General features: G+C 35.2%; 1 pseudogene; it reads left to right on the top strand.

Annotated features, from left to right (window-relative positions):
• The first annotated feature begins 267 nt into the window (after nt 1-267).
• LOC149146966 (nucleoside diphosphate kinase 1-like) lies at nt 268-25,967 on the top strand (annotated as a pseudogene).
• The last annotated feature ends 584 nt before the right edge of the window (nt 25,968-26,551 follow it).

Raw genomic sequence — 26,551 nt, 5'->3', positions numbered from 1 at the left:
AGCAACCTTAGCATAGTACGCATTTTCCACATTGTACTACAAAGTGACATGTTTTATAGACTACATGCATTAGACACGCAAGGGAAGGATGCCATGTGACAACTCCCTTTCTCTAGGTGTCGTTGCATTCCAATTTCCCACAACATTTTTCAAAGTCGTGGATCAATTCATCAAAGTAGGTAGCATTATAATTACACATCATTGTATCCTTATTTGTGTCAAGAAACCTAGTATTTGCTTGTTGTTTGAACTCTTGACAAATTCATTATGAAGCAGACCTTCATTAAGATCAAGCCCGACAACATGCAATTGTAACACCCTCCTCCCACATTTACCCAAGTTAACCAGTCTGCTGGGGTAAACATTTGACAAGAGGCTACTATGATGTGATTCAACTCCCCATGTACGGTTAAGGAAGTGGAACCGACAAAACAAAACCGTTCTGACCTTCCACACGTGCTATAAAACCTTTAGGAATCAACCAACCCTTTCAGGTAACCAACCCCTGAGACAATTTGAAATTTCATTGATTTGGAACCCTATTTGCTCCCATGAAAATCCATGCATGTGACTGAGGCCTTCGAGTCGCTCCCATAGCAAGGCATGCCAACGACTAGGGAAATTTTCAGCTAGTTCAAAGACAGGGACCTTGGATTCTGTGCCACTTTTTCAGGGCCAAGGCTCAAGCCACTGCCTAGAACTTCATGAAACTTTCAAAAATTATAAATAACAATGGAATAAGGCTACTAATGCAATCATTGGTACAAATACTTGATCTGACCCCTACTAGCCATGACAAGAATTTCGTCAAACATGTCACAAATATGTAATCTACAGGTCATAACAACATATCTGAGCATAAGGGTCTCATACTTATCTGAGATTCGTAAGGAAGCATTGATGCCTTATCACAATAGCTGCATTATCATCTATTAGGTCATATATTCATTGTTCATTTGTGTGCTAATCAAAACATGATGAGATCCATACATCAAGACTGTCATAAAACATCCTCTTAACCAACATATATTCAATAGAAATAACAAAGATATAACAACCATAAAAACCACATATGAACAAGTATATTTACCCATAAAATACAAGAGAAAAGAAGCTCTTATCAACATATGCAAAATGCAACTAGGTCTAGGACTTTGACGTACCACTCGACCATAGAATGGTTGAACCAAATCTTTCTCTCATCCAATCACCCTTGTGCCATATTCCAAGCATGAATGTGGGATCTCATGGAACAAATCAAACAAAACCAAACCAGGGCTTCCAAAGACCAAACCACTTCAACCCTCAACTAGTGATTCCACCTAATGATTGAACGTCACTAACCATCACCAGATTGGTCTCTACCCAAGCTATCCAGGGCCCCAGAGCGTTTGTTCCAACCAAGGCTTCTATAACTAGTAACTCAACCCACAGTTGTTGTCGGGCTTCCAAATCGTTTGTCCAACCAGGGCTTCCAGGACTAGTATCTCAACCCACCAAGGGATTCCAGATCGTTTGTCCAACCAAGGCTTCCAGGACTAGTAACTCAACCCAAGCTATTATAGGGCTTCTAGAGTGTTTGTCCAACCAAGGCTTCCAAAAACTAGTAACTCAACCCACAGCCAAAGGAACATGAGAACCAACCAGAAAATAAAAGGAAAGACACCCACAACACCATGGCTATCCAGGAAACGGAAAGGCTAGGAAAATCCGCCGTCAATCCAGGAAATCCTCCATGCCAATGACAAATCATAACCAAGAAACCACATACATGTCAAAACTAGCAAGGAAATCATACATGCAACTCGGTACCTGCAAGCAAAACTCGTTGTAGCTATTGAACTCGATATCCTCTTACGTTTTCCTGCTCTTCCTTTTCCTTCTTGTTGTAAATCCCAAGTATGGCACACTCCTCCAAGAGTGCTCCAAGAAAACTCTAAGTGTCCAAGAATATGAGAGAGAGTGAATAGAGAGAGAGCTCCAAAACTGAACTGACAAAAAGTTAATACTGAAAAAAACTACGAACTGATCCTCAGAAGATTTTTTATTAATGAGGCCTCTATTTTCTTCATTTTCCATTATTTTTCCTTCATTTTCCTCCTCACATGCAACCTGTGACCTTTCACCTTCCTTTTCTCCTATTTTCCATTATTTTCATAAATAATGTCAGCTAATGCCACTTTGCCTTTCCAAAGCCTTTGCCATTTCCTTTGCCAATTTCCACAACCATTAATTAATCACAATTGATCCCCATCACTATGTTTTTTCCCAATCTTCAGCTTCAAATATGTGTCCCATGACCATGGTTATTATTTTTCCCTTATTAACTTTATTACACTTATTTTTGACCAGGGTTGTCACAACAATGTGGATTGGTTATATCTAGGTTTGAGAAGAAGGGATTTATTTTGAAAAGTATAAAGATGGTGGTTGTAGAGAGATCCTTTGCGAAGAAACACTTTAAGGATTTGTCTTCAAAGCCCTTTCTTCCTGGATTGGCAGATTGCATAATTTTCGGCCCCGTTGTAGTTGTGGTATGGGAAGGGAAAGGTGTTGTTGCAACTGGTAGGAAAATTATCGAAGCTACAAATCCTGCAACAACTAAACCCAAAACTATTAGAGGCGACTTTGTTGTAAAGGTTGGAAGGAACATTATCCATGGCAGTGACACAATTGAGAGTACAAAGGAGGAAATATCACTTTGGTTTCCTGAAGGTGTGGTGGACTGGCAGAGCAACTTGCATTCTTAGGTTTATGAGATATTAGCAATGAAATTCCCAAGTCCAACAAGTTTGACTGAGTTTTTTTATTATGTCATTTCCAAGCAGATTCGTTTGTTTCAAGGAGATTTTGTTCATCATTGTCTCTTCCTCCGAGACTCGAACCTTGTATGAGGCGAAGGGGCTGGCAACTCGAACCCTTTCCACCTATCAAATTTTAACTCGTCAGAGGATGATGAAAAGATCATGGAAAGAAGCTCATGTCTACATCAGGTTTCAAACATGGAGAATGTGTTTTTTTCACATGAAGCTTCATTCCAACATGATAGTAAGCCCATGGCATCCTATCCAGAATGCCTACAATCTTCCACACCACCACATTTTTTTAGCGTTGTTGCTACAACATCCAACTCTCGTTGAGCATCAAGCCTTGAACATTGGTGATCACATTGTGGGTGTTCACTATTCTTAGGACTTTTCATCCCATTTCTTCCATTTTATCAGCCTAGACAAGGTTACCCACGTGTGGCCTGCCCACAGAAAACAGGTTACTGGAATTTTAGCATTATCAGTTTTCTTGTCAAAATTGACCACTTGACAGGTCTGGTAGTTTGTTAGTACAACCAAGGTTGCATCCAAGTTATGGTGAGTGATTGTTATACTAATTTATTCACCCTCGTATAGTTGTACCAATCTTCTAATGTCGTCCACGACTTAACCTGAAGCGTTATGGTCTTCGGGGTGCTTAGTAGTGAAAAGACCCCAAAACCCACTCTCCACCTTGGGCTCTAGGAAACACCCAGAAGGGCATTTTCTTTTGCTTTTACTCTTTAACACTATGGGCGTGAGAAAGTCCTTTAGATTTTCTGGCCATTCCAATGGCATCACAATTTCTCTGTACGACACAATGATGTCTCTCCTCCCAAGCATGATGATCTTCTACTCGTCGTTGCAGATGGCCGTGAAGCCCACCTAGTTGCTTTGTATCGACACCAATCTAATCCATCTGATGAAAACCTCTACATTAACCACCCAGGAAATAGGATTCCTAAAGTGGCATGGATGTATTGCGTCACATTATATCTAGAATTCTTCAGCCCCACTTTGTCAAGCAACGAGCTATGGGCATTTTTACAGTAGCCATATTGTTGGGACTTGGGATCGAAGTCCATGGCATTGTAGGTGGCTTGGACGAAATCACCATATTTGACAATCTCTCATCTCAGATTCTCATCCAAGGGGTCCAACAGGCCTTCCCAGTTGTTACATCCCTGATACTCCCGCCATTTCTCCCCTATATTTTGCTTGGGTGACTTGATGGAATCATTCAATATTCTATCCTAGGCGATCAACTTGTCAATTGAGTTGTATATCGATCTGACCTCCGAAGCTTCTTTGGATGAATATCCCCAAATACATCTGAAGGCTACATTTAAATCATTGTTAGGTATTAAAAATTGGGGATATAAACCTTTACGATTTAAATAATCCAAAGTTAAAAAAATGTTTGAGTGAACTTGGAATATGAATAGATATCATACATGATTTTCTGAACAAAATGAAGGTGATTGTGATCAGTGTTTGGGATTTCAAAATGAAATCATTTATCAAATTTTACAGTTTCAACAATTTCAATATCAATTTTAATATTAATTTTTTTTTAACTCTTATTCAAAAAATTTAATCATATTTAATGAATAAATTAGCCTATGTGAATTAGAATTTTGTCCTCAATTGGGATCATCTACTATTGTTGTTGTTACATATGTGGGAACAAAAATAAAGTTCAATTTATTAACATGTTTAAAATCAAACAAAAATAATGTTAACAAAAACAATTCATTGTACAATAGCTTAAATAAGTAATGACTTAGTTAAGTGAAGAAGTCGGCTTAGGAGTTGGCGCGGGTGAAAAGAGCCCCTCAAGACATATTTAAAAGACAAAAATTGTGCACTAAGCATCTATTTATAGAGCACTCTCAAAACAAAATATATTGTCCACAAATATGGTGAATGACCATTAAAAATAATATATAAAAAATGCAGAGGTTCTCGTTCAACGGCTATGAGATCACAAACTCTTTCAATGATGTATGCAGTCCTCAACGGTTGGGAATTGTGGGGAATTCTGCAGTTTTCCATGTGGTATTGCAGGATTTGGTAGAGGAAATTTGTCATTACCTTCCCAACTTAGTGCCCTTATTGGCGACAAATCTGCGTATTGCCTTAGCGATCAAAACAATAATAATAGCAGCAGCACGATAGTGTTGGGTGACATGGGAGTTCCCACTAATGTCCCTTTGAATTACACTCCCTTTCTAAAGAACACCCAATACAATGAATTTTATTACATTGGTCTACTAGCAGTTAGTATTGGTGGAAAATCCTTGACACTAACCTCCTATATGTTCACATTTGACAGTGACGTGAAGGTGGAACCATCAAAGATTTTGCAACTTCTTTCACTACCTTTCCCCCAGACATCTATGACCATATTGCAGCTGAATTTGCTTCTTAGATTGGATATCCGAGAGCTCCTCAAGTTGAAGCGACGACTAACTTTGGATTTTGTTACAATGTGTCTAGTGCAACCAACAAGAAAATTCAATTCCTTGAGTTCACATTCCTTTTCAATGGTGGCTCACATATGGTACTCCCTTAGGACAATTATTTCGCTTCGATGAACAGTTCTGACACTTATTTCTTGATGTTTTATAGTGTCCCCGTTCATCTTGGTGGACCTATTGCATTTCTACGAAACTATCAGTTGAGGAATGGGGATATTCACCAAAAGAAGCTCTGGAGCCTCTTTGGATGTTATTGAGAGTTTTCTTCAAAGGCTCAATTCCATCACTGATCTTGTAATCTCTGGCTGCGAAAACTTTGAGTTAGAGTGCCTCAGGCTTCTTTTATGCATTAATGTCAAGGGATTTGTTGTCATTGGGAAAGGTGGAAAATATAGAGAGACTAGCTCGACGACATACTACAACCCCTAATCCCCGATGTTGGGGCTTTAAACAACACACCAGTATGCATACAAACCAAACAACTATTAACAACTTCGAAAATTACTCGACTCACAAAACCTTTCTGCCTGTGAATTTATAACTTGTCAGAGGATGACGAAAATGGGCCTTCAGGATTGGCTGGGGCAAACAATGTTTTCCCAACCAACTTCATAAAGTAAGACCATTGGTGTAACTATTTGGATTTCATATTTTAAGTGATGATGATTAACGTCCATTAAGATTAATATGGTTTATCTAACTTTAAGAAGGTCAGAGATTAACTGAGATTCTTTAAAATTGTATATCTATGATCTAAAAGAAGGGAGAGAAGTGTTCCAAGATCACTATAGTTTTGTTGACTTAACAAGTTAAGAAGGTTGGTAGTGTGGCAAATGTTTTGGAAATGAGAAAGGATGTGAGTAAGAGTTGGGAAATCTAAGAAAAAATGTTTTTCATCTTTAACCCTCTTAATATCGCAAATGTGACAAACTCTTTCGTCCCAAGGTGTTTTGGGAATAGACCAACATCCGGTTTCACTTCGAAACTCATTAATATTTCCTTTAATCTATATAATATATAAATGAACTTAGATTTATTTTAATTTTGGATTTATCAAGTGTCAAATGGGATTAAATTTCCTAAAATAAGATTAGGAATTAATATGGATTTAGGTTGGTATTATTAATAGTAAATTATGGTGCAACGAAATGGGCTTTTTCACCATAATCCCGTGTTACAATTTCAAGCATGATTGTGATTTTTTGCTGTTTTAAATACATTTTTGAATGCATAAATAGATCCAACTCCCTGGAAAACGTCAGGGCACTCAAACTCTACTGATTAAACAACTTGTACTCCAGTTTAAAAAAAAATGTCGAATTTTGGTTAAAATTAACAAGAAAAAATGACATAAAACAAGTCATTTCATATATTAGTTACGATACGTTGTAAATTATTATTATAACAAATATTATTTATAAAATATTTTATTTTTATTTTAAAAGGGATACTGGTCAATTCAAGGTTCACTATTACAAAAATTACACGTCTCTCCACAAGATAGACACTAATTACTAAATACATTGTTTTTAAATTAATATTTTTTAAATTATTAAATATATTTATTTTGTTTTTTGAATCTAAATGTTTACACTCATTTACAAACACTCCTCCTGTAGAACACCTCTCAACACAATGAATAATTCAAGTTCACCCTAAATATGAATTAATTAATCTTTATTGCCATTAATTTACACAAATTGTTTTTGAAATTAATAATATGAAATTTTAATTTAATTGTAAATGGTTAAATGAAATTAGAATAAACCAAAATATTTAAAAATATTATTTGTATACCTATAGAGATTTTTATTTTAAACTTTATAATTTATATAACCTTTCATAATAAAACATTAACTAATTAAATTGGTTAGAAAAAAATTAAAAATATTATTATATTATTAAAAATTATAAATCATGTCCATGGGTGTAGAATAGACGATGATGGGGTGTTCTATTGAGTCGCTTTGTGATGTGAAGGTCATTGGGTCAAAACTCTGTGGGCAAAAATCCAGCCATGTTAAGGACTAGTGTGGCACAAGCCGGGTGCATTGCCTGGATGATTTTGACAACTTAGATACCCCTAAGTCGGGATTTCTCAAGCCACGAGTGAAGCGTGATGTAACCTGAAAACTTAGGCAACTTAACAAACAAACAAAAAATATAATTCATAATTAAATTATAATTTTTTTCTCAAATCTTAATTATTTAATTTTTATATAAAATTAACCTAAGTTATATTTTATATTTGAAAATCCAAATTCTACTTGAAAATTTAAATATCAGAAAGCACATAGCTAAAAAATGAAAATTTAAGTTAAAGGGAGAAAAAAACATAAAGCAGAATCCCATATAAATCTATTACTCAAGTGAAATCTTAATCTTTTAAAATTCAAATTGACACTAAATATAAGTTAAATAATCTTTATTCCAATTAATTTATGCATATTTTTTTTTTGTAAGTCGAAAAATTCTATTAGATTTTCATAAAGTTATATGTGTTATGTTCGTTCTCAAAAAGGTTATGGCCTCATTCATATGGACTTGTTGGCCATGAAATATTGACAAAAAAAGATTGATATCAACAACAACAAAAATTATTAATCTTCAAATAGATTGCCTAGAGTTTCCAAAAGGTACCCAAAATAAAGGTGCAACCAACAACCATTAACCACGAGCATCATTGCCCCTATCCGAGGCATTCCCATTGTTTCTTGGTCCTGGAGGATGTGGATCGTCCTCATGCAAATGTACTTCTAAGTGTGCTACCCGGTCCTCAAGTTGTTCCAAGCTGTCTTGAAGTGTTTTTTTGTCCTTCTAAGAAGGAATTAAATCTATCTAACATTTTCCTTTGGTTGTGCTTCCAACAAGGCAGAATTGGCACCGACAACCTCCACGGACCAAGTACCTCCAGGACTTCCTTGACTTCCCCACTCAAAACCCATGCTACCAGCGAGGGGAGAGGAATTTTGTGACGCCTCCTGGACATCTTACCAAGGACCCATTGTCGTCCCCGCTCAGAGCATGCACGCACTCCCCTTACTCTCCTCATTGTTGCACAACATAAACTTATAATGGATAGAGCACAACAGGCTCTATGCTTGTCTATACAACTCCCACTCAACACCCTATCCACAACTCCCATAACCACCCGCAACCAACACTCAACCATTTGCAAAGCAACCACTTTATGTGCCTCACTCCTTCGAGAGAGAGCTCGATAATTTAATGCACCTCGCTTATATCAACCTACGTACTCTTTGGGCATGCCATTTGCTACTTGGTAGGCGCCACCTGCCTCTGCTCTATATCACCAATTATCGCCCCCATTAGGGATTATACATATTATTTTTGAAATTTTTATGAAATTTTAATCTAATTGTAAATGGTGAAACGAAATAAAATTAACAAATATTTTTTAAAATACTATATCTATACATATAGAGATTTTAATCTTAAATTTCATAATTTACATAATGTTTTATAATAAAATATTAACTAATTAAACCACCCAAGAAAATAAAAATAAAAATATTATGTTAAGAGGTTGTAGGTTTCCAATCGTGTGTGTATACATATATATATGAGATTAATTATTAACTATATTTTTCTCTCATATTTTTAGAAACCTAGTTTGACTATTAGTAATTGATTTTTGAATTTAACATTCTCATTGACTATTCCCATGTCGATCTAAACATCATTGCACTCTTTTCTAATCATTGCAGTTCAGTTGGTCACTGATGATAGGTGGAGTGTCCACCCAAAACATTGAACAAATCCTTACACTCATACGTAGTTAAGATCTCCATAAAAACATTCTCTAAAATTATTATTTATTAGAAAATATAAATCGTAAATTAATTATAAAAAAATTCTCAAATCCAAATTATTTATTTTTATATAAAATTAACCTGAGTTATATTTTATGCTTCAAAATTCAAATTCTACTAATTTTTTTTTTTTAAATATCAGAAAACATACCAATGGGGAAAAATGAAAATGAAAATTAGTGATTAAAAACAGCCTAATTAGATCTTAATCTTTTGGACTCCATACATTCTTATTCTAATGAAATCAATGCATTCACACATCTACCTTTGCTAAGTCCTTGCTCAATTTAACTGTGAAAATAACATTCAAAGAAGCAACATTTTACCTTTGCAATGGTGGTTCATGTGTGTTCTAAGCACTTGGTGACACTTTGCACTAGTAGTTTCCCCAGTAGGTCGCCTTCTTTTATCTGTACAAATATAAATACGTAAATAACAAAATTCATCATAGATCCAAGCAACCACTATAAATGGACATTTATAATATCTTATGGATTATTAAATAAATTAGATCTCATAATCCTTAAATTAAAGTCCAATAGATCAGAAACCCCTAGTCGAAATGTTGAGGACAAGTAGGGGCATTAATATTACATAAAGGGGCTCTTAGAAAGTTGTCCACGAAAGGAAGGTTATGCAATTTTGAAAAGATTGTATTTATAACTCAATTCATATTGAAACAACCTTGCCTAAATCTGAATCCGAAGTGTACCTAGGTAACTTTCGTTGTTCTGGAAAGATTAAAATATAATAGACATATAAACAAATCTTATCTAATGTGGGGCTCTAATGTGGGTTATGATCACTCAAAATAGTTTTCAATTCTTTTTATACTTATACATTAGCTCATTTTATTGAGTTATCGGGTTTTTAAATGGGATACATTATAAATATGGGTAAAACTATGGGTTATCAAAATTTTAAGGCTACATTATATTAAATTATTATAGGCAAAACTAAGTTAACATAACACTACATCACATTACATTACTTTACATTACATCACATTACATTACATATGGTTGATAAATGTAGATAGTCATTAAAATACTTGTGTTATTAGTCATTGCCAAGGCAGGATTCTAGCGATCAATTTGCTTGTTGACCACTATTAATTTAGTGATGACCAATGCAACTTATAATGTTTAATTTTGAAAATTAAATATTTATTTTTTAATATTATTTAAAAACTATTTTTTAAATATTTGATTTGACGATAACTTGAAAGTCTTATTGCATCTTTTTGCACAATATAATGTCATGAGGATAATTATCCAACATCTTTTATGCCATAATTTATGGATATAGTTGCAATATTCATGCATAGTTTTTAGATATTTGTGTAGTGATTTTTCATTCATAAGATTTACAAGAAATCTTCCAAAAATAAAATCCTTGAAAATAGCTCAAACTCAATTAAATAACATAGTTACCATCAGTTACTTCCCACCATAATTTAAATTAGACTTAGCATAAAAAATGGATAGGAATCTAGCCATGAGGGTTAGCTCAATTGGTTGAGTCCTTGTCATTAAAGCACCTTTGTTATTGAGAGGTCACAGGTTCAATTCTCTTGACACCCTCAGGATTAGGCATCGTGATTGAGCCATTGGGAAGTGATCCCTTTGGGTGGACTTTCTCGGTACAAATGTTTCGTGGACGTAGCAATCATCAATCTTCTTCATGAACTAAGTAGAAAAAATGGATAGTAATAAGTTTCAGAAATTTATGTGCTCTAGGGGTTCTTGAGGGTGTTGAATCCATTTCCACCATTAAAAAATGATTGAAACACTCCTAGTTTCAATTTTTTTCAGAAAATAATAATAATAAAAAAGTTTCAGTTCTTTTCAGAAAATAATAATTAAAGAAAAAAAAAAGTCAGTCTCCGACGAGAAAATCACCATCTCAAAAAAAATGTCCCTTTCCTAGACAAGTCTAATTATAATTTTTCATGTAAAGTTTCTCAAAGCATAATTTCTAACGTGGGTGGCAGGGACTAAGCTGCTCTGCAACACTTGTTTAATTTATCAATGATTTGATTTGAGAATTTGTAATGCTACTATAAAGCGAGGTCATAATTACAAAACATAAGTTTTGAAATGGAAAAATAATATGAAAACATTGATTTCATTCCTTAAATTGTATATGCCACCAAATATATTCTCAAATTATTTATTTAAAAAAAAATAAGGAAGCCTTACTATAAAATAAAACACCATAATTAAGAAGTTAAAAGGAAAATTGTTATTTTAAATTTAAGATATGTGTGTTTGTGATGATAATGATAATGATGATTAAGGTTCACTAAGACTTATAAAGTCTATCAATCTTATAAGAAGATAAAAGATTAATTGGAATTCTTTAACATATAATTTATTCATATTAAAAATACAACACCTTTGCCAGTTTGGAGGAGAGGAGATCAAACTGGTCCAACATAGCGAGAGAGTTTGCTTAGACGGGATTGACGAGAAGTTGGCACACACTGAGTTCCATTTCTAGTGTGAACCTGCTCCTCATGTTCATCCAGGTTCTAGTGTTAGAGATCTAACTCCTGTCATTTCCTCAGATTCTTGAGTATGAATGCTTGTTTTCAGTTTTTGGTATTACAACACAATCATGGATACTTTAATTAAGTTAGAATTGTTTAAACTTTTAAAATTTAGGACAAATTACTCTATTGGTAAGTGGTCAAACATATCTAGTTTCCAGTTAGGCATATTGAGACCACCTACCCAGTGACATGTTTGATGACGTTGCTTGACAGATGTATATATTATGCATGATATTTTAAGACAATACAACTTATACTATATATATATATATATATATATATATATATATATATTTTGCAATGCCAAAAAAAAGTAACTGAAAGTAAAAAATTCAATTACTTTTAAATTAAAAGAAGATGTGTAATTCATCAATAAAATATTTTAATATGCAACGCTAAGAAATATTAATGTGTATTTAAAAATATATTAATAAAAAAAAACTTTTTAATATGAAGAATATAATTTATAAATAAAATATTTCAATTCTCATTTAACTAAAATATTTCAATGTCAAATATGTATATACATTTAAAAAAACAAAAACTATGCATATATTATTTAAAGCAATTGAAAAAAATAAATAAAAAATAAATTATTATGGATAAAACATTTCCACTACTTTCATTAATCCACTTTTTTATCTTTTTTTCATGTGTATCTTTTAAGATAATTTTGTCTAAATTTTAACAAAGATTTTTAAGATAATTTTGTCTAAATTTTAACAAAGATTTTTTGGAATTTCAAATTTAAGCTATATAAACTATACAATCCAAGTGACTAACTCGATTTTGAAGGTGGTGTATCTATTTATGTATTCAAAAATGAAATTTAAGCAATGATTGTGTGTATCAAAGGATCTCAAGTGAACAATTTGTTTAACGATTCTCTAAAAAATTTTCATTCTAATTTAAAATATATATATCTATCTAGAGAAAGAAACCATAACTCTTCTATAAGCATCAAATATTTTGAGATACAATTTTTTTTTTAAATTTCACACTCCAAAAAAATATTTACCTCTCAAAAATTTTTAATCCCTTTCCTTCTTTGATAAAACTATAATTAACATAAATAAAATTTTAATCCCTTTCCTTCTTTAATAAAACTATAATTAACATAAATCTATATTAATTTTATAGATTATTAATATTTACCTCTCAAAAATTTTAATTCTTTTCCTTCTTAATAAAACTATAATTAACATAAATCTATATTAATTTTAAATTTTAATCCCTTTCCTTCTTAATAAAACTATAATTAACATAAATCTATATTAATTTTATAAATGATTAATAGATAAAAATAATAACAAATTTTTAAATAAAATTTAAACTTATAAATAAAAAAACATTAAACATTAATATGTATCGTAAATCCAAACTCATTTCATATGTTATTTAGTGCTTTTCACATGTTTAATTGGTTTGGGATTAATAACGGGAGTAAGTTTCTTAATATTTTAATTAGATTTATTATATTATTTTGAATTAATTATGAAAATGTTTTTTAATATTTTAATTAGATTTATTATATTATTGTGAATTAATTATGAAAAATTTAAAAAATAATGGTTAAACATATAATAAACATATAAATATTATTGAGCCAAGGCAATCTTTTCTTTTTTAATATAAATTTAATATCCATGATTCAGCTTTACTCAAATCCACCCAATTTCTTCATAATATTATATTTATGATTCAAATATAGACATTATTGACCTAACTCCGCTCTTTTGGGATGAGTTTCATGTCCATAATTCACCTTTACTCAAATCCACCCCATTTTTTTTCTCGTTAATAATATTTTTACGATTCACACATAAGACATTATTGACCGAAGTCCACCCATTTTTTTTAATGGTGAGTTTCATGTCCACAATTCAGCTTGACTCAAATCCACCCAATTTCTTGATAAGTTTCATTTCCATAATTTGTATGGACTCTACGTAAGAATTCATATACATTTTAGGGAAAAAATTGATGGAAACTAAATATTAAATAATGTCATATTTGTAATTAGAAGTAATTAGAATGATAATGGAAATTACAAAATATTTAGAGATTTTATTTGATTAATTAAATTATAAAATTAGTAAGTTAAAGGGAAAGGAAGTTAAAGTATTATAAGGAGATGATCAATCCTACTCTGGCTACTCATAATTTTTTTTGTTTTGACCAAGAAGAAAATGAACATTGTAAAGATAAAAACTAACTCCCATGAGCTTTGAAGAGAAATCCAGCGTTGATCTATACCCAAAATACCATAGGATGAAAGAATTCACCAATTGTGCAATGCTAAGAGGGTTGGATATGAAAATAATTTTTCTGATCTAAGAACGCTTTTCTCCCTCCTCTTCAATCATAAAAATAAAATATTAAAGTCTCAATTAATCTTTCTCTTTCTTAAGATCCAATAGACCTTATTAGTGTGAAAGTTAATCATCATTATCATCATTATATTTGATTTTTAATTTTAAAATAATAATATTAAAATTTTCAATAAAATTATTATTTATTAAAAACTTAATTTTTCATAATTATTTTTGAAAAGTTTAAAATTGTTTTATCAATTTTAAACAATATATTTAATATTATATAAATAAGAATTATAAATTAAAAACATTTAATATTATATAAACAAGAATTATAAATAAAAAACATTTAGCAAACCTTAATATTTAAATTAAAATTATAATATTTAAAATTTAATTCATATTAAAATATGACATTGTCTAATTAATTTAAGTTCTAGAGTTGCAAAATGTATAACAAATATAGCTGATTGATGTATATAATAATCATTAATTTTAGAAAATGTGAAATATGATATTTAAATTTCAAAAGTAAAAATAATGTTATTATATTAATTTAAAATTTTATATTCAAATTGGATAAAATTTTTATGATCATGTAAATTTAAAAGTTTATAATTAGGGATGGCAAGAGGGATAGGGGGTTCTCTATAGCCTCAGGGAAGGCAAAGTGTTTAGGTATCTGTGGACCCTTGGACGCATGACAAACAACCTAGCAGAGATATATGGACTCTATTAGGAACTCCTAATAGCTAGAGACAATTAGGTAAATGACCTTGCAAACCTGGGAGACTCTCTCTTGATCATGAATTATTTGGTTAAAGGCTCCCCTCCAAAAGAGAAATCTCTAGAAAATGTCATGAAAAGAGTGAAGAAAATTGTATAAGAAATTCCCAATAAAGCATACTTCCATTTCCTTTGAGAACACAATAATGACGCTAACAAGTATGTCAATGGATGCAAACTCAAGCTAGGGGAGTTAAGGATTAATTGCCAAATTTGACCTTCTATTATTCCTTAATGAGAAAAAAAATATTAAAAAAATGTCCTTCCCAAAGGATTAATCAGGAAAAAATGTGGAGGCGCCCATGTGGCCTTATGGTAATCAATAAGGAGATCAAGCATGCAATGAGGCCAAGCCTCGCTCTATTTCACAAGTCACAGATCAAGAATCTTAATGTGGATATCACAAGAAGTGCAAAGTTCCTAGATATCACTTTATGTCACCCCATAATTAGTATCATATCACTTAAAAGGGCTAGTATGAATTGATATGTAGACGTGACCCGCGGGAGGTGTCAGATTATGTTGCCTGAGGTTTATATCTCATCACCCCCCATGGTTCTCGACATTATATCTCAAAATTGGAAATTGAATTAGGCTACAAGGGAGTGGTCATTAGTTGGGAAACTTTACGTGTCAAGCAATATAATCTCTGTTCTTGCAGACCATAGTTCAATCTTCAAGTATTTCTCATATTTCTGCTGAATGGAGAGCCTCTTGGGGCTTTCTCGATCCACCCCACCAGGCTATCACTGCAACTTTTGTTGTGAAATTTGGGAAGGTGATTGGTTCCTCAAGTCCAAATTCTAGGGAATTTATGGGAGACAGTGGGAGAGGAAATTCTGTGGTAACTTTGGTGGGTATAAAAGGAAGCTCGATGGCAACAAAATATAGAATTATAAGACTATGAAGCCAATTAACATGGAGAAGGATTGTAAATGTAGAACTCTGATTGACTAAATTTCTCACCAAGTTGATTCCATTTAGTTGGATCTAGTGTCTCTCAACTTGAAATTAAATGATCATAGGGAAACAATCTCGAGTTATTTTTATGAGGTTCAAAGCTTGAAAGTTCATGCAGGCTGCCATGAAGATGAGATGGATGCACTGCAAAGGGAAATAGAGACAGTCAAAGATCAGATAAAGAACTGAATGCAAAGCTACAATGATGCAACAAAGCTGAAGCCCTCAAACAACCGTCAAATGTATGAACTTAAATGAGCTACCACAAATTCTAGTAGGTTCATTGTAATTAAGGGCTTTAGTATCAATCAATGATACTATGTGTTGCAAGTTTTGTGTTTTGCTGGGGCAATTTTGTAGTATATACACCTACAAAACGCCAAATTTTGTAGCAAAAAAATCTACTCCTCATAATATCTCTGAATTCCTTCTAGAAAGGAGAAAGAAACTGGAAATTTTGATAATCATGCTATGTAAATGCCTAATGTATTTGTTGTGAACCAAGCATAAACATATATAATACAAATAATATATATATATATTGTGGTTCATTGACCCTAGATATCGGTGACCGCTACATCCACAAATATTTGTACTAGGCAGATCCACCCAAAGGGATCACTTCCTGCCAGCTCAACCACAATGCTTGACCCTGAGGGTGTCAAGAGAATTGAACTTGTGACCTATCAATAGAAAATGTGCTTTAACTACGGGGACTCAACTAATTGAACTAACCCTCAAAAATATCTATCTATCTATAACTTTAATTTTAATGTTAATGTTAAAATAAAAACAAAACTAGAAATAAACCATAACACTTGCCATATTTTAATTTTTTCATAATTATTTGACAGGTCTTAAGATTATTTTTATCAATTTTGGGATGAGTTAGATTCGTTATAGTACAAAGAAATTTTGTTTTTTTGTTTAACAAAAAAATGGTAAACTTTATTCTAATTTAGTTTCAATCAACAATGAGGATAATTATTTTGGTTGTTATTCATGAACATAAGTTTTTAACACATCATCGTTATTCACACCCTACCACCAAAAGAAACTTCTTGGTGGTTTACAAAGGGATATGCTTTCAAACATGCTAAATGCCTTTAATTCTTGGGTCATTAACATGCTTCCTTATGTTTGAGGAAGATAAACTCTTAACCAAATAAATATAGTTTAATGTAATGCTACCTACCTACAACCCCTTGTAATAATGTGTGTTATATAAAGTGTCAGTGATATTTTTAACTTCAATTTCTCAATGTCTGACAATGTAGTAGAGTTACAAAAATACCATTTTCTAAAATCTTGTGAAATTATATACTTAGGTTGTCATAATGTCCAGCTCGTTGAGATCTTCCTAACAATGTAATTATTTTATAAATTCAAGACACATATGTAAGTTATGCTTATAAGAAAATTTGTTTCGTTATGTTGGCCACATCAACAATAACATGCCACATGGCACCTTTATAGTATCTTTATTGGTTAATCACCTTGTGGGTCAATGGTTGATAGAAAAGATAAACGAAGTTAGTATTGGAGAGCATATTTGAGACTTAAAATCAGACCATAACCCAATTTATATAAGGTTATCATGGTTAGAAGAAATGCAGCATAGGAGGAAAACCCAATGCTCTCGACAATCACTATCAAGGGGCAAAATTCTTCTAACACAAGAAAATTGTATTGTCTTCAAGACAATGTTAGAGAGATTAATTCGGAGGGAGAAAATTGGTTTCAAAAGGTTCAATAGTCATGAGTTAACAAATATAATTCAAAGTGCACTTGAGAAGTGCAAAAGAGCAAAAAATAGGAAATCAGAATCAAATTGTTTTCCTGTAAATGCTTGGTTTGATGAGGAATGCAAAATGGCAAGGAGAACCTTGAAAAAGGCAGGAAAGGAGAAGATGAATGTAAAGTTATATAAGAAGATACTAAAAAGGAAAAAAGATGAGTTCATGTAAACAAGGAGAGAAGAGTTAATATATTTAAGCAAGAATAATCCAAAGCTTTTCTGGCAGGAATTGCAACCAAGAAATAAGCAAATTGAAAATAATATTGCAACCAATCTATGGTTTGAATATGCAAGGAAACTCTATGAGAAAGAATCTGATGCAGAGCCCCCCCAAGGATCAACATAAATTCAAAGCTCTTCACGTTACAAGAGGTGGAGAATGGAATTAAGAAGCTAGAAACAGGAAAAGCAAAGGACTTGGTTGAACTTCAGGAAAAGTATCTAAAATGGGGAATGAACGCTCTTGCACTGCACATCATGGAAATATTCAACAACATCATTCAACAAGGATTCCCAAGAAACTGGACAACTAGCCTAACAATACCCCTTTTTAAAAGTGGAGACATTAATAATCCATCCAACTATAGACCAATTATGATCAATCCTTTGTTTGCAAAGCTTTTCTGCAGCATGGTAGAAGACATAATTAGTAAGTGGGCAGAAGTAAAAGAAAAGAGGGCAAGAGGACAAGTGGGTTTTAGGCCAAAACATTCTATAGTGGATCATGGTATCACGTTGAAACACATTGTTGAAAAGGTTTGGGAGGACAAAGAAGAAGTATTTTGTTGCTTTGCTGACTTCAAAAAATCATTTGACACAGTCCCTAGGGATAAGTTGTGGCATAGAATGGAATAACTTGAAATTCCTAAGCATTATAGAGTCGGTGTCCATATACTTTATGAAGAAGTGAAAGTCAAAATTAGAACCTCGACAGGTATTTCAAAAAGCTTTAGAAGTGACATTGGAGTCAAGCAAAGTTTCCCTCTATCCCCTACTCTTTTTGCTCTATATATTGATAAATTGGAAGAGTGGCTAAATCTGCAAGGTGGAGATGGTGTTCACTTGGGGGATTTTGTGATAAAGCTTCTTTTATATGTTGATGATATTGTATTGATTTCTAAATTGGCCCATGGATTGCAAATGCACTTATATGCCTTTGAGCATTTTTGTAGCGCAGTAGGGATGCAAGTCAATACTAGCAAGACCAAAATAATGATTTTCTCTAATAAAATGAAGCAGAGCCAACATACTTTCTTCTTTGAAGACAACATTCTTGAAGAAGTAAATGAGTACAAGTACCTTGGGATTGATTTCAACAACAAACTCAATTGGGAGGATTGCAGAAAGGAGAGAATTTTAGGAGGGTGGAAAGCATTATCTGCTCTTCAAAACAGATGTAGAGAAGCAGAGTTATGAGATTGGAAAATGATTAAAGTTCTTTTTGGACTCATAGTTTGTCCAGTGATGTTATATGGGTGTTAATTGTGGGTTAGAAACACTCCCGTCTCAAAATGGAAACAAATTGAGAAAATCCAAAAACGCTTGATCGTGAACAAGTTCAAAATAAAAAGTTTAGTACCTTATGAGATAATGTTGAGTGAATGATTTAGGTGGATCTCCAGACACCAGTGGCATGGAAAATGCTCAAAATTAAAAGTTGTGGAAAGGCGATTAACTTGACATTAGATCGAAGTGTTCGTCACCTTGATTCCAACGGTGCGAACAACACTCCAATCCGAGTCCAGATGAAGGAGATATAGGCAGTCAAAGTTGGGTTGACTTTTTGATGACTACGCAGGATTAATGAAGGCACAATTTGGAATTTTTCTGGCGGACGGAATCTGGCCAACTTCCGGGGAAAATCGTTGCCTGGTTAAAATGACTCTTGCGGTCAAAAAACAGAATTTCCAAAAATGCACAGTTTGTTTTTATATAACAAAAAAAATATAAAAAAAGGGGGTGGCGGGGTTGGTTCAACCCAAACCTTATGTAATTGTGGAGGGGCGGGCCATGACCCCCGGCCCCTCCCCCACACCATGGAACCCATAAAGGCGAAGGAGTTGGGTGGGCCGGCCCATGGGGCACAGACCCAATCCCATAAACAAACAAATGTGCATAAACGGTGGTGGGCCGACCCTTGGGGCACAGACCCAACCACGCCCAAAAGAACCACCGCCAACCTAATTACGATGGAGCCAACGGGGGTATGGTGGGCGGGCCCAACCCAACCAATTTTCTTTTATTATAAAGAAATTTGTTATGTAAAAAGGAGGAGGCGGGGTTTGACTGCTTGACCTCCTCCATATTAACCGGACCTTCCACCAATTGCACTATAATTGTTTCATTGAAAAATCTGCCACCTATTTGTTATTTAAATGCATCTTATCAGTGTGCCCAGGGAGAGGGGGCAGTGCACGCAGTTCGAGGCAGAATTTTGCAGGAGGGCCGAAATTTCACTTTGTCATATTTTGACAAATTTTATATGGTTTCAACATTTCTTGACGCCATGAACACAATGGCGTTGCCCATTTCTCCATCAGAGTTCTGCATTTTTCGTCCATTTTTCATTATGGAGGTATAAAACTCCTTTTTTGTAACTGATGTTTGTACTCTTCTTTCTCATGCCACTTAATGAATGAATGCCTCCCCATTGATCGAGCAGGGCCCGGAGATGTAGTCCAAGTCGGGTGAACTCCGTTATCAAGTCTTGTTGTCTTCTTTCATGCTTTATGCGTTTCTCCTCTTCTCTCATGTGCACATTAATTTTTCTATGTTAAGCTACAATTTATGCATACAATTCTTTAACACATCTATAAGCAAAACATCTTGGATCAAGTGGTATCAGAGCAGATATTTTTAGATGTGAATTGAATGTTTGTATGCTAACAAGAAACAGGCTCCAAAGAGGCGAAGGGAAACTAAAGTCTTTCGATCCCGAAGCGGGGCGTGTACATCGAAGGAGAAACATGGCAGATGAAGAGGCTTGCCGTGAAGAGGAGCTCAATTTCCGCAAAACCTTCTATGCAATGGCAGAAAATGTAGGTCATTTGCTTTCAAGACTGGAGAAAGCAGAAGGGAAAAAGGTAGAAGAACAAGGTTCAGTGCATGGAAATGGTGAAGAAGAACCCCCTCCTTCTCCTTCCACGAGTGAAAGCTCTTCTTCCTCTCATCATCATCATCGTAGAAATTCAAGGGGTGAATCTAAGAAACCTTTCTTTAAATTAGATGTCAAATTTGATCTTCCCATGTATAACGGTGAAAGTAATGCAGAAAAGTTTAATAACTGGATTAGGCAAATTGAGATCTACTGCAGGATTCAGTAGATCGAAGAGGATGAAGCAAAGATTCAGTTGGCCTCTCTTCGACTGAGTGGCACTGCACTCGTTTGGTGGGAGAGCAAATTGCGAAGCAGTAAAAGTGTGGGTAATCTTCTTTCCTCATGGCCTAGTTTCATTTATGCATTAAAGGAACAATTTTATCCCTTGGGTTATAAGAAAAAAGCCTTAATGGATTGGCAATACTTAAGGCAAGGCAGAGGTCAGGATGTTCAAAGCTTTACCGAGGAGTTTAGAAAACAAGCACTTAATTTGGGCATTGCACTTGATTCACCTGAAGTAGTAACTAAGTATATTGGATCATTACATAGTTACATTAGACATTCATTATTATTGTTTGAACCTACTACCATTGACTCAGCTAGTGTAAAGGCCATTCATCTAGAAAACAGGGGAACACCTGAACGGGATGACCACCCAAAGAGAGCCGCAGCAGCCAAGAGAAGGGGAGCAAAGCCCTCTTGTACACATTGTGAGAAAGAGGGGCATGATGAAGAAAATTGCTGGAAGTTGCACCCTGAGCTGAGACCTGAAAGGAATGACAGAAAGGGGAAGCAGAAGGTCGTCACCACCGTGCAACAAAACCAAGATTCCGAGTCAGAGGAAGATGAGAAGGTCGCAGCTGCAGGATTTGCACGAGGTAGGCCCATTGACTTGGGGTCTGATTCCAGCGATGAAACGAAGTTTGTAGCCCTTGGGATCGCGGTAGGAGGACCCATAGATTTGGGGTCTGATTTTGGCCATGAATCAAGGATTTCAACAGACATAATGAAAAGGGCACTCCCCACAGCAGGACTCCAAGAACTTGAGGAGATCAACCACCACATCCAAGCAGAGAATGCTGAGCTAAGGAGGCTTCTACAGGAGGCAAGGGAAGAAAAACAAAGATTACTACGCCAGTTGCAAGCCAAGGATGAGGCCTTGGAAAAGCTGCAGCATCGCTATCCGGAGGTAAAAAATGATTCCTCGATTTCATATGATTTTCATGATGATGAATTCACTGCTTTTGAAAAACATACTACAGGGATTGGATCCAAACTATTGAAGAAGATGGGGTATCAGGGAAAGGGCCTCGGCATCAAAGGCCAAGGCATCGTAAACCCCATCGAAGTCGAGGAATTGTTGCGTCGTGCAGGACTCAGATACACTAGAAAGGAAATGGGAGAAAGCTCCAATATAGCTAGTAACTAGCCAACGACAGACGATGAAATTCCCTCCTCACAGTCCAGCGATAGTGGGGGCCCCATAAACACTTATCGGAGGAACACCAGGGGAAAGCGCCCCAAGGCAACCCCGAAAGTTTGGAGGAAAAAGAATCGTTGTAGCCATTGCAACAAAGAGGGACACCAACAAACCACATGTCTGATGCTCCATGCTCTGGAAACATCGCTGGAGGAGCCGAAAGGTGAACATGTTCAGCAAATGAAACCACCCCATTCACAGTGGTCTACTTTGTTAAGTTGGTTTTTCTAAGGTAGTAGCTTGTTATGGCCACCATTGTAAATCATACGTTGCAAGTAAATGTAAAAGTGATGGTGTGTTTCCTATCACTTCAAAACACAACGATGATATTTTGGCCTTTCTTTACTAGTAGTTGAGGTATTGATTACCTTTTATGTAATCCTTGGCCAAGGAGTGTGTGCTATAAACTCTTGGCAAGGAAGGGTTGTTAAGTCATGTGTGGTGTGCATGATTGCAAAAAAAATGTACTAGTTTTGCGTGCAGGTGATCGAAAGTGTGGGTTGAAAGGACACAAACAGTGTGCTAAGTGTAAATGCTTTTGGGGTCCAAAAGCTCTTTAGTGGGGAGAATTGATCCAAGTGGATCTCCAGACACCAGTGGCATGGAAAAGGCTCAAAATTCAAAGTGGAAAAAAGACGATTAACATGACATCAAATCGAAGTGCTCATCACCCTGATTCCAATGGTGTGAACAACACTCCAATCCGAGTTCGGATGAAGGAGATAGATGCAGTCAAAGTTGGTTTGACATGACTGCATAGGATTAATGAAGGCACAATTTGTACTTTTTCCGATGGACGGAATCCGGCCAACTCTGGCCAAATTCTGGGTGAAATCGTTGCCTCGTTAAAATGACTCCTTCGGTCAAAATAACGAATTTCCAAAAATGCACAGTTTGTTTTTATATACCAAAAAAAATATAAAAAAAGGGGGTGGTTGGCCACCAAGCCTGCCACCCCAACCATTCAACCCAAACCTTATGTAATTATGGAAGGGTAGGCCATGACCCTCGGCCCCTCCCCCACACCACGGAACCCATAAAGGCGAAGGAGTTGGGTGGGCCAGCCGGTGGGGCACGGACCCAATCCCATAAACAAACAAATGTGCATAAATGGTGGTGGGCCAGCCCTTGGGGCACGGACCCAACCATGCCCAAAAGAACCACCGCCAACCTAATTACGATGGAGCCATCGGGGGTACGGTGGGCGGGCCCGAGCCAACTAATTTTTTTTTTTATTATAAAGAAATTTGTTATGTAAAAAGGAGGAGGCGGGGTTTGATCGCCCGACCTCCTCCATATTAACCGAACCTTCCACCAACTGCGCTATAACTGTTTCATTGAAAAATTCGCTGCCTATTTGTTATTTAAGCACAGCTTATCAATGCGCCTAGGGAGAAGAGGCAGTGCACACAGTTCGAGGCAAAATTTTGCAGGAGGGTCGAAATTTCACTTTGTTAGATTTTGACAAAGTTTATATGGTTTCAGCATTTCTTGATGCCGCGAAAGCAATGACACTGTTCGTTTCTCCATCAGAATTCTGCATTTTTCGGCCATTTTTCAATATGGAGGTATAAAACTTCTTTTTTGTAACTAATGCATGTACTCTTCTTTCTCATGCCACTTAATGAATGAGGGTCTCCCCATTGATCGAGTAGGGCCCGGAGATGTAGTCCAAGTCGGATAAATTCCGTTATCAAGTTTTGTTGTCTTCTTTCATGCTTTATGTGTTTCTCCTCTTCTCTCATGTGCACATTAAGTTTTCTATGTTAAGCAACAATTTATGCATGTAATTCTTTAACACATCTATAAGCAAAACATCTTGGATCAGTGAAAGAGGAGCAACTCCCATTGAAGCAACTGCTATGTTGTACCTCATAAGATATCTAAAAAGAATTGAGCAAATAAGAGTAGGTAGATGGCCTAATGTTATCTTCAATGAAGGCATGAGTAAAAGAAATAAAACATGGATGAAACAAAACTACACATGGATGCAAAAATGGAATATCTACCTCAATGCTTGTCCCACAAATAGCAAGGAGCTAAAGGATTTTGTTATGGAGAAGTTCCGTAAAAAGGTATGGGGAAAAGAGTTGGGTAGAAAGAAGAAACATTACATTGAGGAATTCAACCCTACGTGTGATCTACAACAAAAAGAGTTCATTGGAGCTAGCATTTCGTGGAGGGCAAAGGTTCTTATTGCTCAATTAAGGACCAACTCACATCAACTTCGGTGTGAAACAAGACGGTGTAAAAGGCCTAAAGAAGCTTGATAAAAACGGGTGTGTACATTTTGCACGTCTGGGGCTATGGAATCAGAAAAACATTTCATTTTGGAATGTGATGCATTCAAAGACATCAAAGAAAGTTATGAGAACATGTTAGCAGCAATTTCTTGGCATTGTCTTTTTGGCGAGGGGATTGTTGGAAGGTTGGGCCAGCTTGTCATCAATTTAAATCAGAAAAAGGTTGAATTGGAAAAAACAAAATATAGAGAACTAATGACCTCATAGACTAATTTTAGTCTTGTAAACCTTTAAATATCATTTCATTTATTTCATTATATTAAAGATATAAACAAATTATCAAAATCAAATTCACATCACATATTAAAATATAAAATATATATTATTGGTATTAACTCCCAATGAGACATATTATGCAAATCAGTTCGTTGGAATTAAATCAATGCCACACAAATGATACATATAAGTCAATCACATTATAATACATTTTATATGTTATGCAAACGAAATCACTAGTATTAAATCAATGCCACACCATATAAACATACACCAATCACATTATAATACATTGTATATATTATGCAAACAAATTCGGTAGTATTGAGTTGCTTCTGTGCCGAACTATTTATGGCGTTTGCACTTATTAATCTGACTTTGTATAATTCGAGTGGTGACCATTTCAAAGGTGAATGACAAAACAAAAGTTGCGGCTTAAATCCGATCCTCCCATGTTTGCATTAAAACGTAAATATTTTTTTTTTTTCAGTAGGAAAAAATCATCATATTATATATTGAGAAATATATGAATCATGTTTACATTGAGACCGCAGTCTTGGAAAATGTGGATATATGGCGCCGAAAGGGCGCATTTGGAGATGCATCAGACAGCATCAATCATACATAAACAGCATCTGAGATATGTTTCAAAATTTTGTAAGATAGAGCGGCAGCATGAAGACATCTGAGGCATATACATATGAGGAGAACCTGTATAGTGAGAGGATAAACAGATGAGAATAACTGTAATCGCCTTAGGAAAATTGTTTCATATAAAAAAGCCTGTGCATCAGTGAGAGTGGAATAGTATGGCGCCGAAAGGGCGCATATGGAGAAGCGTCAGACAGCCTCATTCGGATGTAAACAGCATCAAGATCTAGATCATAGAATAGTGTGATAGATCGGCAGCATGTGTAAGCAGCCGAGGCAAAAAAATATAAAGAAGAGAGGATAAAAAACAGGAGTAAACATAGCAGTAAACGCTATAGGGAAAAAATGAAACATATAAGAAACCTGTGCACATATGTGACTGGTATAGATTGATCAGTCGTTCTGAGCGGATATTGATCCCATGATGAATGGGAGGATGGAGAGCAAGGGCAGGCAGGAGGCCTGAAAGATGCGTCGATTCCTCCATGTCCAGATATTCCAGCATGTGAGGCAGAAGAGAGCCCGTCTTTCGGAGCTTTGGTCTGCCCACCATATAAAGGCGTCCTGGATGGAAGAGAAGTGAATGAGATGGAAACTGTGCATGAGCGAGAGTTCATGCCATATAGCTTGGGCAGCAGGGCATTGAAGAAACATATGAAGATTGGATTCATTGTCCTGCATACATAGAGCGCACCGACCAGGCCCAAGCAAACCTTTTCTCTGTAATACATCCCAGGAAAGATTTTTATCATAGAAGAGCAACCAAGAGAAAAGAATGACTTTTAGGGGGCAAGGGGCCTTCCAAAAATTGACAGGATAGAAAGAGGAAAGGGGAGGGAGGTCAGCAATGATGAAGGAGTATATCTTGCGGACAGAGATGGAGTGGATGTTGGAGTCAGTGGACCAGATGAGGGAGTCTTTTAAGCCATGTTGTAGAATCCCCTGGTGGGAGAAGTGAGTGGTGAAGGATAGCCATAGGGCTTGGAGAGGGGGAGGGATAGCAAGCTGACGGTCGGATTTCCAAATAGGATGAAGAGAAGACCAGGAGTCTATGAGGGTGTTCCATGTGAATAAACCTCTAGAATGGAGAAATGAGAGGAGGGGAGGGGGGATCATAGACTCGAGGTTGTAAAGAGTGCGGTCAATGCCAATGAGGATGGATGAGCCAGAGAAGAGCGTCCATTTGAGATGATTTCTGAAGAAAGGGTGAATCTTTTTGAAGCTGATCCAAATGGGGGAGCCATTTCGAATGCCTAGAGTGGGTCGATGAA

Source organism: Pinus tabuliformis, chromosome 9 (assembly GCF_031772625.1).
Source record: "Pinus tabuliformis cultivar Carrire ecotype Pingquan chromosome 9, CPIR1, whole genome shotgun sequence".
In the NCBI taxonomy this organism is placed as follows: domain Eukaryota; kingdom Viridiplantae; phylum Streptophyta; class Pinopsida; order Pinales; family Pinaceae; genus Pinus; species Pinus tabuliformis.
This window is presented reverse-complemented; position numbering and strand designations above follow the sequence as displayed.